At 37.0% G+C, this 20,297-nt stretch overlaps 1 protein-coding gene across 13 annotated transcripts in view; it reads right to left on the bottom strand.

Annotated features, from left to right (window-relative positions):
* The window catches only part of MEF2C (myocyte enhancer factor 2C), a 140,779-nt gene that overhangs the window by 110,739 nt on the left and 9,743 nt on the right, over nucleotides 1-20,297 (bottom strand). For 12 of the 13 annotated variants that reach the window (XM_063321415.1, XM_063321411.1, XM_063321408.1 and 9 more), the window contains exon 1: nucleotides 15,993-16,497. The gene's annotated coding sequence lies outside the window, so the exon portion shown is untranslated. Of the gene's footprint in view, nucleotides 1-15,992; nucleotides 16,498-20,053; nucleotides 20,153-20,297 lie in introns of those variants that run through there. The other variant, XM_063321409.1, reaches the window with a different exon arrangement.

Raw genomic sequence — 20,297 nt, 5'->3', positions numbered from 1 at the left:
TCTATTAATTTACCCCATTCACTTGTCACTGCCTGACTTACTAATAGGTGTCCTGGTGCTATTGTAATCTTGGCCTTAGAAGTGCAATAGCTACATGGCAATAATATTTCTGGAGTTGAACTGAGCTTAGCAATCAAGGCAGAGAGGTAGCAAAAGAAATCATTTGAGGACCCTATTCCCTCTTAGCCTTCTTTTTACATTACGTGTGATAAATGATATAACAAAAATATTTGTCTCTTAGAGATACACGTATTACTGATTCCCATCCAAAAATAATCTTAGGACTAATTTAAAAAGTCAGTATTATTTGCAGAAACCCTAGAAAAGTCTAGTAACAAAAATAATATTAAATACAGTAACAGAAACTAGGGTTTACAGTCATCTTCTAATCCAACCTGTCTATAAAACCAAGAAAAAGTTATGTTAGGGATGCTGTTGTGGTTTGAGAAAACTTGTAACAATTTATTGTCATTTAAACAATTATTCTATCACGCGATGACCCCTCCCCACCCAAAAGGAGAATCAGAGAAAGCAAGGAAACACAAGGAGAACCAGTATTAATCCTGATACTAATATAAGATATACAAGAATTATACTCATCCAGTTACATCAGTAGGAAGCCGTGCACTCCCAGCAGGGGACAGTAAATATCAGACACTGCAAGGACTGCAGCTTCAGGAGGATAGGAAGGGCTCAGGGGTCCGGGACCGGGGCAAGGAGTTTCTCTGGACGGCCTCCATCAAGGGAGAGAGAAACTACACAGCAAACTTTCTAATTTATATAGAATATGACGTTCATGGTATGAGATAATCCTGTTGGCCAGCCTCGGTCAAGTGCCCAGGCCTCGCTCCTTCTTATCCGTGCACCTGGCAAGGCTTGAAAACACTGAGACCTTGAATCCCACATAGCCTAGCTGGCTATAAAGTAAATATTTTCGCAAATTCAGACACTAGAATCTTCCAAAAGTGGAGTTTTTCCCAGCATTAGAAGACAAATTAGTCCTGTGTCGCTCAACCCAGGACAGATGCTTATATATATCTTTCCCATACCCAAACAAATATAGAAGTACATGCAAAAAAACACTAAAAAATACTATATTTCTAACCCATAATACAGGACTGGAAGTCTAGAACAACAGGCGAAAGACTCATTTTATATAGTAACTGTATATATGTGAATAAAGAGCACCACGTGTTTATGGACTGATTATTTTTATGAGGTCTAACTGTGAAGAGACATTTTGACAGTTTTATTTACAGTATAAGGCATACCCAGAGGCATGCAAGCATAGCTTGAAAACCATATATATTTGTATATAAAGCACACAGCTATATAGATATATGTACATATGTATAAATATACGTACACGATCATAGGAAGTGATTTTGCAGAAAAACCACAAGCCTAGCTAATATGGCAGTCTACCACTGTAGCATATTTCTAGATAGCCTTTTTAACATATATACCCTATCAATAACATAAAATCTGCAATTATGTGAGGTGCAAAAATACGAATTCGGAGTTTTAAATATATAAAGGCACCCCCAAATGAAACAGTGTTTAAAAATACATCCTAAAAATACTGATCAAATGTAAAATACTGATCAAATGTCTTTAGATATATTTAGTTTATGGTTAATGTATATATGGAGCTATTTTAAATGCAGCCAAGTCACTGAGCTCATTAAATTTTTGATTTGGGGAATTAATGGAGATTTTTTTTTTTAGCTATAGATAAAAAAGAATGCAGAGACATCAAGCCCTCTGAACAAAGTATAATTCAAAGATAGACGCTAGATCATTAAAGATGAAAATAACAGGATTACAGGCAACATCATCTTGTAAAACAAATTCTATTCTTTAATAAACATCTAGTGTGCCCATACATATTTAATGTTAACAGTTTTTTAACAGCTTAGGCTGTAACCTTAGTAGCCCAGTCTGGCATTTGCTATTGTCATCCCTGCCCTCATCGGGATAGAGGCAGGACACAACAAAGTGGTAACTCAAATTATATTTACCAAATTAGAGCTGTTGATTAATTTTCCTCTGGTAAAGACACAATGGGAACACCCCATCACCTCATAAACAGTAATATGCTGGTTAGACACCTTCCATAAAGTTTAATTAACACACCAACTCTTCCCACTGAACACTGAGAAGAACTGCAAGACATTCTTACTAGTAAAACTACCCACCTTTTCTTCCCTGTTACCTTCTTTGTTTACCCTGTTTGTTCATACCGTTAATGCCTTGAGGCTGTCCATTAATGTGTATTTGCACAGCATCATGCCCTATAGACCGTAATCTCTATTAGGACCTGTAGCTGTTACCACTACACAAGTGGCAACGTTAACTGTGTTTAAAGGTTTCTTTCTGTAGACAACAGGTCCAAAATAGTCAAATTTAATTTTGCTACTTGTATCTACTCAGCCTCTTACTGGACAAGTAATTTGCACTAGAAGGAACAGATACCCCCCCTTATACAATATCCTTCATATGCATGCAGGATGCTTAAGACTTCTGGATGATCAGCAATATTTATAATTTGAAATATAAATTTTTAATGAAATACCATAATATTTTCTAAATAAGAGTTAAGAATATTACATTTATTCCAGAATGGCCAGGATAATGGTCACCACTTGAAACTGAGGTCTCTTGATGTATTGTGATGATTTCCTGCATACATTATTGGCAAATCTATATTTTACAAACTAGGAATTAAAAAGAAAGCTAAGATGTTAAATAAATACCCTGTTTAACCTGGTGCAGAGTAGCCTAGATAAAACCCTAAGACTGAACAATATATAAAAAAAAATAAAGCGAACTAATTTATTCTCAGTTACTTTTTAGAAAAGAGAATCCTGTATAAGTGACTACAGCAGCATGTTCTGTCACATTCTTTCCATAAACTGAGCCCTGTCAGTGACAGCAAAACAGATTGTGTGCATCTGCTGGGAATGAGCCAGATGACAGTGGAAGAAACACACATGGATACCTTGGCACAACAACTAAAGAAGTAGAAGAAAAATGGACAGAAAGAAGCAGAAAGTTCTAAACTTTAATTAAAATGGCTCTCTAACAAAAGCGAAGTTATCTAAGAGTCTGTTGCAGACTGTATGCTTTGCTTTAGGCTGTAACTTTCCAAAAGCAACTACATATTTATACTCTACATTGTCTTGTTTACTCCCTATGGTACTCATATGGCCACCATTCCCACAGTGTCTGGGTCCCACAGAATTTGCCTCAGGGAAATACCATCCTCGTTCTACAGACAGGGAATTGATGCTCCGACAAAGTGAAATCCTCACAGTTATCTAAAATAGGTTCTGGAAGAAAGAGTTAAAACCACACTGTCCAAATCCAGGCTGCATCCTAAATGCTAGAATATCCTTCCTGTGCTTAGCTCTACTTTCAGACAAAAATACTGTTATACCTAAAATGGACATTAAACAAATAATCTGCTAGTACTCTAGCATTACAGGACTAGTGAGCCCGACAAGTTAAATTAGCACAAACGGTGACTGTGTCAGCTTTGCTATTGCTGCTTGTACCCTCTCAAGTTTTACTGTTGAATACACGGATTGAGAGCCCAAGAGGTTCAATGAGTTACAGTCTTCAGTACAGAACTGCTACCACAAATAGTAGTAGCTGTGTATTCTCATATAAAAGGAGAACCTGATCCTCAGTAATAGTTAAAAAGCACTCACAGCTATTGACTCATCATAGCAGCATAACTACACGCTTATGGTCAGGAATGAATTCAGGAACTCTGCTGCTCTAAAATAAATCTTTTATTTCAGGTGTAAAGTAACTTACATTGTTTCCCTTTTGGTTAATCACTTGAAGATAGATCAAGTAGACATGGAAGCGCATTTTTTTTTGTTTAAAGAACACGGTATTCTGATTACAAGGACATAAAAGCTCTTCTGAATTTTGCACTGATGTTTTACACACTGTTTTGTCTTACATACTAGGAAGAAGATGTGACTGCCAGCTGAGTAAAGATTAGTACAGCACCTAATGGTCCGAGCAGCTCAAGTCACATATTTAGAGCATCTGGAAGCCTCATGAGGCCTCAGCGGTCTCAGCCTGTTATGTATTCCATATGCAGGGACTATCTAGTATTCTGATGGTACTTCAGAATCACATTAGTAAAAATGGAATGATTCAGTATTTATAAACCTCATATACATCATTACATAGTACAATTAACATCCAGAAGACAGAAGCTGACATACACTCGCCTAGTCGGAGAAAGCTCTAAAACAGCGTAAAATGCACCTTCATGTCCCATCTCATTTTAGGATGTGTGAATGGCAGCCACACATGTACAGACTTTTAAACCCCAAGACAGAATCTGAAAACTGCTTAAGTCTGCTTATAATGTTCTTGATCAAAGAAGTGGTAGATCTCTACATATTCTTCGCAGTGTGGTCCAGAAGAGAAGATAAGGAGATCTTCTTTTGAAATGTTCTATTCAAATGGTACCTTTGTTATAATGAGTCTGGAAAAAGAGTCAGAGTGGAACTGAGAAAAAGAGGTGGATATTAATTAACAGCATGAATGATAGTTCTGTATATAAAGCAGTTTTTAGTAGGTCATCAAGTCAGTGGAGTTATGCTGGAATACATGAGCGAAGGACGTAGTTTCATATATTCAATTACATCTGAAATACTGTTAAACAAACATATTATTATTTGTGGATGTAAGTTCTCTTTGTATTTGTGAAATAGGAATTTCCCAATTACAGTCGAAAGAAAAGAAAAAAGCAGCATATTTTCACAACTCATAAGCTGTTTCAAGCTCTTGGGTAAATACTAGTCAAGCTGAATATCAGCACAACTTTTTAACCAGAGTTGTTATTCTTCTTCATTAATTCAAGCATAATAATGTGGTCAGGAAGTCAGGTTTGGATTCACACCCACATATTCAACACGCACATTAACTGTACAAGAAACTGGCTGAAGAGGCCTGCGTGCTAGGCCACAAGGTCTTTCCTAAAGGACCACCCAAGCTCTGCTGAAGATGACTGAGAACATATACATAATGGCTGGTTTTGAACTATTTGTTCTCATAAAGGCTTATTAAACAGTCTTAGGTAGCCTGAGCAATTTATCGCACCCTGAAGCTGTACTTCCTGTCTCAACCAACCTATAATCAGTCCATTACTCATTTACAGCGTGCCTCGTTGTCCTCATATTCAAACACCTCTTCATGTTTCTAACTCCTATCCTAGATTTCAGAGCTTTGCTAGGCATGGTATGTCTCAGTTCAAGAAACAAACTAAAATGAAAGAATGAGGCCACTAAAAATTACGAGAAACTGACACAGAGGTATTTATAAAAGATCTAGTTTCACATATTTAGATGAATATACTTGTAAACTTAAAGATAAAACAAAAGGCACTTTCTTCTTATACACTGTATTTTATAAAGTAAAAGCAAACTTTTCAGACAATGAATAGGAAAGATGGCATAGAACTGGTTGTTTAAAGTAGTTTTAAGCTGTACTAGAGACGAGAAACACAGAAAGGCTTGTATTTTTGAGTAAGAGAGATAAAAGAGCACAAGAAACCAACTCAATAGCTAAGGAACTATGGCATTCCAGTGAAACATGACTCAATTACAGCCCTTCATTTGATGAATATTTAATTATCTATACAAAAATGGGATGGCCTCACATTTGGAAACTGAGAGTAGCTTTCTCCCAGAATATTCTATAGCCAACTGATTAAGGACCTTTCCAGAAAGAGCGAATTGTCTTTTCTGTGAACTGCTCTAAATTAAGGGTAGGAATTATTTCAAATCAGTGTTCTCAAATCCTGAATTTCTGCTATAAAACTTAAACCAGTGCTTATAAAGAATTTATAGACTTAATTTGGGGATGTGCATTCCAGTAGACAACAGGACATAGCAAAGTAAAACCTAAATTCCCCTTCTTCGTGTTGCCCCAAGTCCTTTCTAATTATGTGGATACATTCTGGCGTGCTGAATAGATTTTAGCTTTTACAGCATCTCAGTGAAGTTACCAATTTATATCTGTGTTTTGCCCTTGGAGAACTTAAACATAACAGACATGCACAGAGAGAGTTTGCAGCGGCATTTAAAATTACATTCAGGGGTTCTGAATCCCTTTCTTCTATTGTATGCATCGGACTGTTCTGCACTTTATTTGCAGACTTTTTTATCGGGCATCTTTTGCCTCAAATAAAGGTGTGTATTTTTTTAGGGATGATGATCAGTGAATTGTATGTTAAAGATACACAATGTATTTTTAAAATTCCCCCTTTAAGTTTTGGAATTCATGTTGAAGGATTCCACTCCCTGGTCTTCAAAATCATCACCAATGGATTGCATGCGGTGCTGGAGACTATTATATTGAAGAAACTTTTTTAAAATTTGGAGGACACTTCGGAACTGAATGTGTTGTATGTTCACTGTTTCAGTAGAAAATCTATATTTTAATCTTCAAAGCATGCTCTGTGAACATACACGATAGTGGGTATTTATTTAACTGTTCTGAATTTAAGATTAGCATTTACATCAACATATGAAAATAGAACACTGATGGTTCTTTTTTACACAAGTATCAGCAGGAGAATCTCACAAAACTATATGTCTATAGATTCCTTGTGATTTTAAAGAGGCCTTTTTGACATAAATATGTTGTATTTTGAACTTATATCTATCGAACATGGAAGCTGCATTTTCAGGATGATGTTTAAATCACAGAACAATCTTCTGATCCATTAGTGGAACAGCTTCCTCTTTCCAATCACATCTGGAAAACAGTAGACCGAAAGGAGAGAACAAATACATTCTTCCTGACCATCCTTAAAATTACTTTTTACCAGAAATCTGTAGAAGTGCTATTCCATGTCCTGTTTGGGGTAGTCAAAGTAGTGATGGTCTCACGACAGGTTTGCCTTTAATCTTATACAGAAAAATGTGGTAGAACATAGTGCTACTGCTTTACAGACGACATTTAGCGACTTGTAACAGAAGGCAGCACCAGAAAATCACCACTTGTCCAGATAAATGACAAGTACGGCTCTTCAAAACAGACCAGAATATCTTTCTTTGGTTTCACGCCTCTCTCCTGCATCAGATATTGTTTCATATTGTTATTAAGTGACAAAAAAAGAGAAAAAAAATAAGTTCAATAAAGAACACACTCTGCCTTCATTGAGAAATCATGGTGCTCTCAATTACATATTTTTCTACAGGATTAGAAGTAGGGGAAAAAAAAAACATTCCTTATAGCATCAAAATGCCATGCAAAAATACCACTTCTTCTATTGCTTTCTTTGCATTATGCCTATCACCGCCGCATCTTATCCCTAATACAATTTTTTAAAAACATGGAATTCCAGAAAAGATAGCACTCAGTTAGGTTGCCTTAAAGATGACAATTCTGCTGATCACCACAGAACGTAATACTGAGCTCGTAACAACAACTACTGGAAGCATAACTGAACTAAATGTAATGTTCTGGATGGGGATTTCAGTACTGGAACTTGTACTTAAGATAGATTCTCATTTTGCTTTGTCAATATAAAGTTTTGGAAAAAACACATAAATATTAGTCTAATTTTCAACTTGTATGACAAGAATATTATAGGAAATGTAGAAGAATATTGTTCTGTTTCTGTCCTATGCATAATCTTTTCTATTGCCGCACCACCAATAAAACAAAAATGCCAAATCCTATTGTTATCCCAGTGAAGATATGCAGATTTCTACCTATCAAGGATATAGGTACGCATTATCCTTTTTTGTACGAGTAATTAAGGGCAGTTCTGCTTTAATTAGGTAGCTTGTCAATCATTCCATCATACTTCTTTTTAAGAAAAAACCTGGAATATTATTTTCCAATTAATATACATTTTAGTATGTAATTTTAAATTACTTCCAATTGCTAACAGCACATCACATAAATAAGAGTCCTAGTAATCCAACAAGCCTAGGTTACATTTTTTTCAATGTGTGCTCCCAAGAACGTTCATAAAATTCTGCTTCATCCTATTTATTTTAAAACGAGCCTACCAGTCCATAGGCTTTTACTAACATTTCTGGTCATATTTCTGATCTCTAAAATTTATGTATGTGTGTTTTGGATAAAGCTGTACATTTTGTATGCCACTATAAGGATGCATTCCCTGGCTCAATATTCTGACATTAAAAATGTGTCAAGTAGAAGTTTGGTAAGTGTGCAGTTTCACACTTATTTCATATATTGCAGTGGGGTAATAAGCTTGTTTTTTCCTCATTTGGCTGCTTTATCAATTCCTTGTCTGCATCTTGTACACATAAGCAAGATAAAGGAAAAACTGGCCACTTGTCCAGGATTCTGTGGGCAAACAGCTTCTCATAAAATACTGCTTCAAAGATCAGTTCCTTATAGGTATAGAACACATTCAGACTATCTTTGTTACTATTTTGTTAAGACTGCTGCCCTACAACTGCAAGAATTAAGAATTAATCATAGCAAGCCAAATTCTACACACTTCGGTAGGAAATTTGAAAAACCTCTGCAAGATTACGGTTTTATGTTCAACTACCATGTATCGTCCACTCTCCTCCATTTGCATACCATCTTACGAAATAGTTCATAGACACATTCCTCCTAACCCTCCTAAAAGCCTTCCTCCCTTTTTGCTGTTTCTCCCACTTCTCATACTCCGTACAGGCAGAAGCAACACCCAGGACACAGATGGACAGAAATAAAGCAGGCCTGAGCAGAAGAGCAGAGGACATACTGTCTCCTGCTGGTTTCACAGAATATCCTCAAAATTTCTCTACAAACTGCCCAGGCGCTCCCAAGGGTTACAGCAACCAGAGCCGAGTTCCTGGCAGCACAAGTCTGAAGCTAAAATGCCAGGCTGAAGGGGACGCATGGGCCAGCACTACAGGACGGTCACAGAACCTTGGTGTCCTGTCATTTCTCCACAGCACTCCCCCATCTTTAGAGACAGCTTTTCCACCCAACTCCAATGAAATGATTTAAAACAAATCTCCACTGAGAAGTCCGTATGGAATTTTTAAATTAAAAGTGCCATAGTCTAGCTTTTTACACTGGTGGATACGTTCTGGAACATTTTAATTTCTGTAATGATCTGACAATAGCTAAGATTTTTGATTAAAATAATGCACCATTATTTCAAATATAATATCGTATCACAATGTATTTGTCAGTAGGAGGAAGAATCTATTAGAAATCAAATAAATAGCTACTGTGTTACTTCTTTATATTACTAAATGTAGTGTTTCACGTGAACAATGTTCTGCATTATGTTTACTTTTGCAGTTGTGTTTTATTTTCACAATCCTCCCTCCTTGTCCTTTGTACATACTTTGCTAGCGGCTATTGATTGACTACTTAAAAGTAAATAGTGAAATTTAACTGAGCATGGTTTCCACAAATGGCACGCATCCTGTATCTATAAAAGCAAACAGAAATAATGTTATTTCTAATTCAGTTTACTTAACTGTACATTTTGTGATAACAGGACAAGAGATAAAAGCTAGTAATGTCTAAGGTGGATCCCTGCATTGACATTTGGTTAATAATAATTTTCATTATAAACTTCATTAAATCAGTTATACAGTTGAAGAAATAAGAGGCAGAGAAGACCTGTTAGGTTGGATTCCAAGTTTCACATCAGCAGTGCTTTATAACCTGGGAAATGGAGGCAGAGGAGCTTTATGCCATCTGTTCCATTCCATCCCTAATCTGTGGGCTGCCTTATGGTTAATTTAAATGGAGGCAGCAGATACTGACTTTCCAGGACCTGCTAGATTGGCCAGGATCTCTGAAGCTCTCTCCGCTCAAACTCTTGCAGCCCTGCAATGTCAGAGAAGGTGGCAGAAGGCAGAGATAAGTACCTCTGCCCTGCTGAAGCAGGTGACTGACAAGTCACCTGTTCAGGGAATTACAAAAGGGGCCCAGGCTACAGACCTCACCGGTGTCATCACTGAATCCACCTTGCACGAGAGCATATTCCATACAATATTAAAATAAACAATTATCAGATAATTTATCCAGGCCTATTTCTAAATAAGTCAGATAATTTTCTAGAATTTCCTAGGACATATTTCTGCAATCTAAAAGTATTTAGTTGTTAAAAAAAAGCCGGGGGCGGGGGGAAGAATGCTCAGTGCAGTTCTGTTTAGCTGTGCTTCAGAGTAATAGTCCTACACTTGAACTGCCTTAAACACTTTTTTTTTTCTCTATGCTTCCCTCTATTTCTCTTCCAAATTTACTTTCTCTTTGCAAGGGAAGGAGCAATGTAACTATATCACTTTTGCATGTTAGCTTTCCTGGCAGAAGAACAGATGCCATTTACATACTTTGAAATACTTTCAAGATGCAAGGAAGTTTAAAGGCTAGGATATTATCCGATGTTTAGTGGCTTAAAGAAATGGCAGATCTCGGAAAGGTCTCTTTGCAGTTCAAAATGAAGGCGAGAAAAATGTGATACTAACAGGGCTGATGGCGGAACACAAACCTAAAACCTGCATTTTTTATATATACTAAAACCAAACACTAAATCCCATGACTGAGATCTGGATATATAGCTTTAACTCTCTGTATTCAGTAGGAAACAATTATTTCATCTGTAAGCAGGTACCTAAAATTACCATATGTACCAAATCTTTATCACCCATATTAACTGGTAAACTTATAATTTTTTAATTGCAAAATAATTTCATTTATCTTTAAAATTTCCTTAGTAGAACAAGTATCTAGGAATTCCACTGCTTTTCTTGAAAGTCTTAGAATAATAGGCTATATTTCCAATGTCATCATTAAACTGATCTCAATACTTTACATAAAACTGTGTGACATTAAAATGTGCAAAAGTGCACTCAGCCTTGGCTGCTTCTTTATCGTTGTAAGACCGTACCTGTCAGTTCAACTATCCAGCTGGGGCCCATAAGTTTTCTTTTGTCACACTGATGGTAGGTAACTTTTTGAAAATTACACCCTCCCATCAAAAAAATAAAATATTCTACTCTTGTATGATATATATCTAATATAACTGAATGCTTTTTCAGGTATTCAGGAGTTACATGGCCAGACTGAACTTCTAAGAAAAGGACACTATATTTCAGTCTTTACCACTCCAAGCTCCGTTTCAGTATTTTAACGCACATGAATTCCTTTTCAAAAGTACTGATCATCCACATTTAAAATCAAAAGTGTAAGGTGCACATTTTGCGCATTTGAAAACTGTTCTAATACAGTTTTCTTGCTTATACAGCAGTAAAATAACCTGGAACAATTACAAAATGGGATAACTATTCTTTAAAGACTGTAATCAGCAAGCACATCTCAGGCTAATCTTTTTCATCTTATTTGGCCATGAGGTATTTCAGGATATTTCAAACATTTCTAGAACTGCCTTTATTGCCTATTTCCAAGGGCTTACTTTTTGAAACATTATCCTACTAAAATTTTAAAAATTCCCAATTTAGCCTTTTAATACCCTGTTGAGAAGTCAGTGTAATGCACATAGGAAACAAAAGCAGGAAAAGAAAATGTACTTTTATATATATATAACATAAACTCTTCAAAATATAGCTAGGCAAAGCTAGTATAAAAGAAAATCAAAATGTGCTTTCAGTGTCCATTAAGATGAAACATCTGAATTAACAGGCGTTTCCTGTCTGATTATAATAACACACACAAAATTAAATACATAAATATTAATTTTATGTATCACATAAGATGAAGACAATGAAAAAAACTATGTTTACATTTATGGTTGACTCATTAGTGTTTTATTATGTGAAACACTAGGAGGCATCAGTTGGGTAAAAAAAAAAGACTTCTTCTTTTGAAAAATGGTAAGAAATTAGCATAGAAGTTATCAGCTTCAAAGTTTCATACTTCCAAATGTTAAGGGCTGTACATTATAACTAAATTATGCTAATAGCCGAAACTCTATTTTCACTGCTAAATGACATATTTAATAATATAGGGACAAAATTTAATTTCCTATTTTCAAACCAGACTTCTATGTTCACATATGCAACACAAAGTATAGTTTTATGTCAAATTACATTTTTAAAAATAAAAGAATAGAGGTAAACTAAGATGATTTACTTGTTCCTCAAGATTATACTTTTTGATAAATCTGCAAAGCCCTGACACATTTTATGCACTCTCCTCTGCACATAAGCTCTTAACAGGGTAAATGCAGTGAATTTAGTATAGTCCTAGGCACTTTTAAGAACTTTTAATTGCTATTAGAGGATATCATCTAGACAAAAATGTTTTTAAAAAAACCAAGGACAATAATCTGCTACATTTTAAATATATTTCCCAAAAGCAGTGAATTAAACAGGTATTTTAAAAATTTGTATAAGAATGCTACAAGTGGCTCTACCTTTTATCACAAAGTCACACGAAACCAGTAATGTAAAACTGAGTTTCCTTCCTTCAAATTGCATTTAACAATGACTAAACAACAGAGTTATAGTTGTCTTAAAAAATAATCAATTGAAATTGAAGTGTGCCTTGCCATGCTGCAGCAATCAGCTTTTATCTCTGCCCAATCAAAATGACATGTGAACTGCCTAATCCTTCTTTTGTAAGGCACATAAGACTTTGTTGTCACTGTTGGTTTTGTGAATCGCTTCTATAAGCTGGTCTGATTTCCTAAAGATGACAGATCCTAGTGAATAGACAAGCTCTACTGCACTGCAGTCAATGAGACAGTGAGATTAAAGTGGAGGACTGAAGACACTAGCTTTTAATAACCTGTCCACACGCAACATTGACGGTTAGTTCTGAGAAAACTACCTTAAAGCTGGTCAGAGGACCCAAATAATTCCTTTTAAAAACAGAAAATCAAAAACTTAATTTTTTCAATTTTTCACTTGCACCACCAGTTGTGTCTGCTGACCAGAGTTCTTTTAAGCCCATTTTGTTTCTGAAATAACATACAAAACTGTATCTTCATCTTTTTCAAATACCAGGATACTAACCCTACTCTTAAGTTTGAAGTTTTCTAGCTGCTCGGAATTACATATATAATTTTTTTGGTATTTTATACCTAAGTCGCTATAGAGCCTAAATGAGGACGTAGCAAAATCTCTCTGCTGATTATCATATAGAAAAATTTAAAAATCTTAAAGTACATCACAAATATAACTGCTTTGGTTATTTTTCAAAATGCTGAAGCAGAGACCATAAACTTGAAATTATATAGCACCTTATTTATGTTCATCTTCAAAATCAGTGTTTTCAAAAGAATACTGCTACACCTTACTTGATTTTTGGATGAATTATCACATAATTTAGAATAATGATGTCCAACAGGTAAAAATGGAGTCTACATATCAAAAACCAAATACTTATTCTTTCAAGCACCTAACAGCAGTTAATGACTTCTTGCTCAATGAGACGTATAAATATACTTAGCTGTCTTTGAAGACTGATCTGAACTATTCTGGTGAACAATAAATTAACCTGTTACAGAAAAAAGTGAAATTAAAAGAAATGAAGTTGGCAGAAGTATTTTATTCACAACTCCTGCTTAGTTCCTAAGTTTCTATGTAGTTGTATTTATCTACTAAATAGTGAGCTATCAAAATCTTTCAGAGGTAAACTTTTGGAAGAAGGTTCAGAAAGCTTCATTTCTCTTTGTCTATAATATTTTAGATGTTTCAAAAAATAAAACCATTTAAGAGAGGCATCTCTCTAGTTTTTAATATATATGTTGCAGGTACACAAATTAAGAGTGTTTATAAAAAAAAAAAAGAAAAATCATCTGATCCTACATTGAAAGAAAATTCACAGTAAGAAAGTATTTGTATTAATTTTCTTAGGACGCTCCAAAACTAGCAGCTCAGGAACATAACTCTAAAAGACTTAATCTCACACTCTATTCATCATTTAGTACCAACTTCTATAAGGCTCTTAAGCCTAAATTTCATTTTTTCTTGGTCAAGTAATCTTAAGAGGATACAGACGTATCTGATTCCTGCATTCATTTATAGGACATCGAAATTTACATTCTTTATATCTCTGTCCTAAGAGAGCTAGGGGACAGGCAAGAGGTTTAGGTCTCCTAGGGGCCTGATCCTGTAAATCTTTTTTCCTGTGACTTGTTCATTTTCACCCAAGTAGTTTCAGCATTGTCAGTGGGACTAGTCGTGTAAGTAGTGTTTGCATGAAAGAAGGCTTTCATGTACAGGTCGCAGAATTTTCTTCTCATCCTAGCTATGTAGGACATATTAGTAAAATATATATATAAACAGCAAGTTTATAAAATAAAAGGATGTGTACTACAAGGAACATAAACACCCTGAATTCAGGACCATTCTCCTAAGTTCTTCCTCAAAGAATTTCTCCATTACTTCCAAAGGGACTTAAGTGTGAGCAGAGACTTCAGTATTAGACTCCACATGAATTATGTATTCATTAATACAGAAAGAATAATATAACAGGTTTTTTCACAAAACTGATAACGTAAGAAAGTCTTGTGGGATTTTTGATTTTAGGTACCTAAATCATGTCACAAAAATAGTTCACAAAATAACAAATCCACTAAGTGGCCATTTGCCTGAGCGTTTGAACTGGAAATCAGCATGTATGTAATAGAGAGGTTAGAACTGGTTCACAGGTGGTTATATTTCCATGCCCTGCCAAGCCTCTAGGGATTAGAGTTATTATACCCCATATAAACATCTTTACTCTTCAACCACAATACCCGGGCAAGTGCCAATAAAAGAAATCTAGTCACATTTGCATCTACTATAATTGGTTTATCATCCATCTTATAGTTCTTTTAAAGTAAAGATATGAAACTAGGACATTTGCCATTAAGCAGATTGTCAGATAAGTGTTAGGAAAATGCGTTTTGTGTCAAGACAATTATTTTCTGATCACCAGTAAAATACTGGCAAAGTGCCTTTCTCTGCTTAATTCTCTTAAATCTTTAGTCTTAAATTGTGTATTACAGTATTTAATTTCAGGATACAGGTATTTGCTAGTAATAATTATTACATACAATAAAGAAAATAGAACTCTTCTGTGAAAGACAATGCTTAGGTTCCCACAATGATTCACTTAAGTTTTGTTTTGCATTGTGCTGCCTTTTTTTTTTTTTTTAAGAAAAGAAATTATTAATTCGTCTTTATACTTGTTTTGCTTTTCAGGCTGACAGAAGGTCACACTAAGTTTTATGGGAAACCCTAAGTATTACAGTTACATAATGCACCAATAGTCTTACAAGTCTCTCATTTACATTAAACTTTATCTTAGCCTGTAAGTAACTGTACTGCTGCTAAACCAGCCAGTTTTGTAAGACTGATCAGCTCTACTCCCTTGTACTAAAAGAATGTAAAGATTACTCAAAGTACTATGTAAAGATCAAGGTATACTATTCCAAAAGAGGTTTGCAGCCCATGACTTAAATTCCCACATCAATGCAGGGGAGTCTTTCCATCTCAAACCTAAGTATTCAAATGAAAGATGCACAAAGTTAAACACTTGCAAGCATGCATTACCTAAACTCCAGAACTGAAGAGCCGTCATACAATGTTCTTCATACAATGAAGTTTAAGGGCATTTCACTCAAACTGGATTGTTTCCTTAGTCTGATAAATCAGGGTGCAAGCACTACAAGGTCATAGCATTTGGTGAACTATTCAAATCAAACAAGCTTCGAACACTCCACAATATCAAGCACACAAATGATATAAACTAACTTCATCAAAGTTTAAACGCTTATGACACTGACAGAGACAAGTCTGCAGTAATTTACTAGACAGTGATTTAACTATGTTACTTGTCTAAAAAGTTACTTTTAAGCAATTGACAGTGCAATTGTACACTTAAAAAGTCTGCAAGCAACCTCAATCCCAGTCCACATACAATGACCGATGCATTCTTTAAACGCAATAGGAAATGTACATTGGGCTTTCATACCATGCCCACTATATTTTATTCCGATGCTGAATTTCACATGTACTTACATTATAAACATTTAGCTGTTTGGATGATCAGACTAGTCCTTGAGATATTTTCCTTTCATAGGAAAAAGAAAAAATCCCTTTACTTCTTCCAGCCTTAAATATTCACCACCTGGTTCAACATGCAGCCTCCTTGAATCACACACACAACCTTCAAAGTCAATCCAATAAGCAGCCAGAAGATGTCTGGGGTGTGTGTGTGTGTGTGTGCGTGTGTGCAGCGTGGAGGAGGAGAAAGTGGCTGAGCTGCTGGTCGGATTAAAAGTAACCGGACTCGTCCTGAAAGCGTCCAGGAAGGAAGTGACAGCAGGCGAATGGGAAAAGGCGAGCAGCTCACAGCCTTTGTAACATCGGGAGGGGAAGGGGGAGGCGAGGAAGGGATTCAAACTACACGCCTGATGAGGTGTCCTTCTCTGCTTCGCTCCCACTGCCTCTTTTCTTCTCCTTCCCCGTCTCTCTCTCTCTCTCCTCTCTCTCTCTCTCCCACAATCCGAAACGAATGACTCTCTCCTCCCGAGCTGGAGAAATAATCAGTTTCACTCTTGCAAAAAGGGGGCGGGATCAGATCCCGAAAGCGTTTTAATAAAACAAACATAGAGCAGCAGCAGCGGCAGCAGCTCCCTTCCTTGCCCCTCTAGTCTAAACTAGATTGATAAATTACTCCACTACACTACTTTAATTATGTATATGGTATGCAGAATAAATCACTGAACATCAGCACCTCAATCAAGCACTTTTTAAATGATAATTGCATCTTGGGTGAATCAATCTTTCCATTCCTGACATTTTGCTAATTTTAGTTTTACGGTGGGGGTAATGGCATATGCCACACGCAAACCTAATGACAATCCTTTATTATACCGAGCCAAGACAACACGGCGACCCGGTGCGTATTTCACCCCCACACCAAACCCTGCCCTACCGGCGAGGTGCAGCAGGATCGCTGCGAGGGCTGGCAGGATCCGGCAGCCCGGGGCAAGCTGCGGGGGCTCCGAAACGTCCCCGCCTGTCGCCACCCTGACACGCCGGCGCCCACCCGCCTCGCGCTGCGCTCCGACACCTCCCGGAGCGGTTTGGGGCCAGGGGAGGGCGCGGAGCTCGGGAGGGGCAGCAGCCCCGCGGCCACCGTCCTTGTCACCGCAACCCCCTCCGCGCCCATCGTCCCTGTCACCACAAACTCCCCCCCGCAGACCTGCGGCACCCCTCGCCGGGCTCCTTCTGTGCAGCCCAACTTCCCAAACTCATCCCGGCTCGGCGGGGCGGGAGCCATCCCGAGGGCAAAGTTTGGGGAGGAACGATGGAGGGATGACATCCCGCTCGGGTCCCTGTCACCGCCGGCGGCGGTCTCTTGTCAGGCTTGCCCACAGAAATGCAGCATTCTGTGTAAATGGACAGGACTTTTCCTTTTTCCTTTTTTTTTTTTTTTTTTAATAGGTTCATTTGCTTTTAAATTCGGACTGAAAGGACTGTACTGTATGAAGGCTTGAATCCAAATTAAGCGCGTGCAATAATTTGTGAGTAAAACAGAGTTTGCAGAGACTTGCTTTAATTTCTATGTAGATAGACAACTTTTACGATCCTTTGAGAGCAGCAGGGGAGTTTATAAATGCACAGACCATTATTTTTATAATAGATTAAGGTACTGGAAATAGGAACAGCACGCATGATAAAACCAGACAAATATAAATAGATAAATAAAAAGATAAATTCAAACAACAGTGACAAATTTGGTTTATTTTAATACAAGTCCTTGGTCTCGCAGTCTTTTCCCTTATAAACATCTCATTGGGCCACTGACCTACTTCCGAAGTTCTGTATTCGACAGTGAATAAATGCCTTTTCAATTCAACAGTACTTCTTAAAACATGGATGCTCAAAGTATGGTCAGAGCAAAAATGAAGCTAAGGCAGCTCTAGCAAGCACCCTGCAATTGCAGATCCCCAGGGAATATCCTTCAGTGCCTGTGGGTCTCATTGTGCCCTACGCTGTCTTGGTGCAATTTAGATACGGAGTGGACAACTCTCCATGGACAGACAGTTAACGTGCTATAAATGCACCCAGAAAAACAACAATAGCAGTGATACTGATGTGCCCAGAGCTACCAGGCAGCCAGACACGAGCCAAGCACACCGCATACGGTGGCGAGAGGCACATATGCTCGGCAGTGTCAGCAGCGGAGCCTGAGTAACGCTGGGGAAGAAACACTTTCTCAGCCTCAGGTTTGGCATGAAGCACAGCAGGAAAGAAATACAGAACAGTTACATGCGTTGTACCCTTGCTATGCCCCTTCTGCAGACAATTTTGGCCTCCCGGCATGGCACACTCCTATCCAGCAATATTCATGTTTTCTTAGTGTCAAAAATAAAAAAAACTGCATTAAGACTTCACACTTTTGTGCTCTAATTGAAAATGACTGTTATCTGCTTTATTTTGTACAGGATATATAAGTTATCAGGTTTCTAGCTAGTTGGTAATGCAGCCCTTCAACTGGCAAGACAGAACACGAGCACCGTCATACCTTGAAAGCAATTATTACAGTAGGCAAGTATTTCAGAAAATAAAAGTATACAGCAGCTTAGCACATCTACTACACCTCCGTGTGGGCACTTGTGGCCTAATCTTTAAATAGTTGTGACCTTCACATACTGGAGCACCTTAAAGCCATGCCAAGTTTTTGTCATGAGTACAATTCATCAAATCCATGTAAAGGACACCTCAATTTTTAAAGTAGGGTTCAGATGCTAGATGGACAAACACATATAAGGGGAGGGGTTACGCTTTATCACTCATCTCAGGGTTAGATAAGGCACGAATTTATGCAGTATCTTTTGAAGTGTTCAGGGTTTTTTCCTCTCTTTTGCTGCATTTAATTTTAAAATCTGGAATAATTTCAAACAGTGAAAAACCTTTGTTCTGGTGTCTGTACTTGTACTGATGCTCCACAAATGCACCCTTTTCAAATTTCTGGCATGAGACTCAAATAGACTCTTTTTTGCTGGTCACAGGTCATGTGTAGGTCTGCTGACAATTTTTTTTTTCCTTAATCCACCACCTGAGGCACGCACTGTTTTAAACAATGAGACATCAGTCAAAATGTAATAATTATAAAATCAGATCTCCAAAGTTTTATGAAAGAGTGAAGTGTGTATCCAAGTATCTGTTTCCCTTACAAGTGTGATTATCTCAAGGTAACATTCCTTTGAAGACGATTATCAAAGTCCGTTTTTGTTCTTTTGTGGATGCAGAGCATATCTTTCCCTTAGGAGAAACAAGATTGCCAGCTTACATCTTTTAATGGCGTTTAAACTGAAAAGCAGTAAGGTTACTATGAAATGATCCACCTCCTTTGCATCTTAACCCTGGGGCGGCTTGGTTTCTATTTTCTGTTTAAAGTTCTGCTCAACCCCACTCCACTCCACGCCTCGCTCTCTTCCACCACCTCCCTATCTTGTAAGAGCAACACAGTATAACACTTCTTCCCATGTCTGGCTGCTTTTAAACTTGGCCCACGCTGGGTGCAGCGCTTGAAGTAAGCTTTACAAAATTATTTTAAAGTGAGCTGGGGCGGTTGCCACAGCAACCCACCCTGAGAGAAATCGAGGCTATAGATTAATCTACCCCACAAGATTATTCAACAGTACTGTATTTGTTCTTCATTCATTCAGAATATTCCCTCAATCCATATGCCTTTATAATGAACAAAAGATGTAAACTCAGATAATTTCAAAGATAATAGGATATATATTCCAGGAGGACAATTTAAATGCTTTGTAAACCACTGCAAAGAGCTGAAATGTACATGGCTCTTCGCAAAATCATTTAATTACAAAAAAATATTTGCAAGGTAGGCACAGCTGACACACAAACTTTAAATAAAATGGCATGCCATTACTAAAATGGTGTTATATGCATCAAGCAATTATTACAGAAAGCCTTTGTCACAGGTGTACCTGTAAGTACATAATACAGCAGAGCTTGCTCTCCAGGCTTTGCTTTTAACATTAAATCTGAAAACAATAAATAGTACTTTGTAATATTAAATGCAATAAATATTAAACACTCACCACATACACCCTCTTTATTGTCAAAATCATCCGCCTCCAATGCTTTACTTAATCTTTCCCATAGTAGTTACTTCACAGTTTACAATTCTTGTTCGGCACCTTAGATGTTTAAAAGCACAAAAGTAGTGTATTATTAAAATGCAAACCTATAGTATTTAAATATATTCAAAGAGATTTATGAAACAATTTCTATAAAAAGAATACTAGTCTTTACTGATGTGCACTTAGGCCTAAAAGGAATATC

The sequence above is a fragment of the Chroicocephalus ridibundus genome, chromosome Z (genome assembly GCF_963924245.1).
Source record: "Chroicocephalus ridibundus chromosome Z, bChrRid1.1, whole genome shotgun sequence".
Classification (NCBI taxonomy): Eukaryota; Metazoa; Chordata; class Aves; order Charadriiformes; family Laridae; genus Chroicocephalus; species Chroicocephalus ridibundus.
This window is presented reverse-complemented; position numbering and strand designations above follow the sequence as displayed.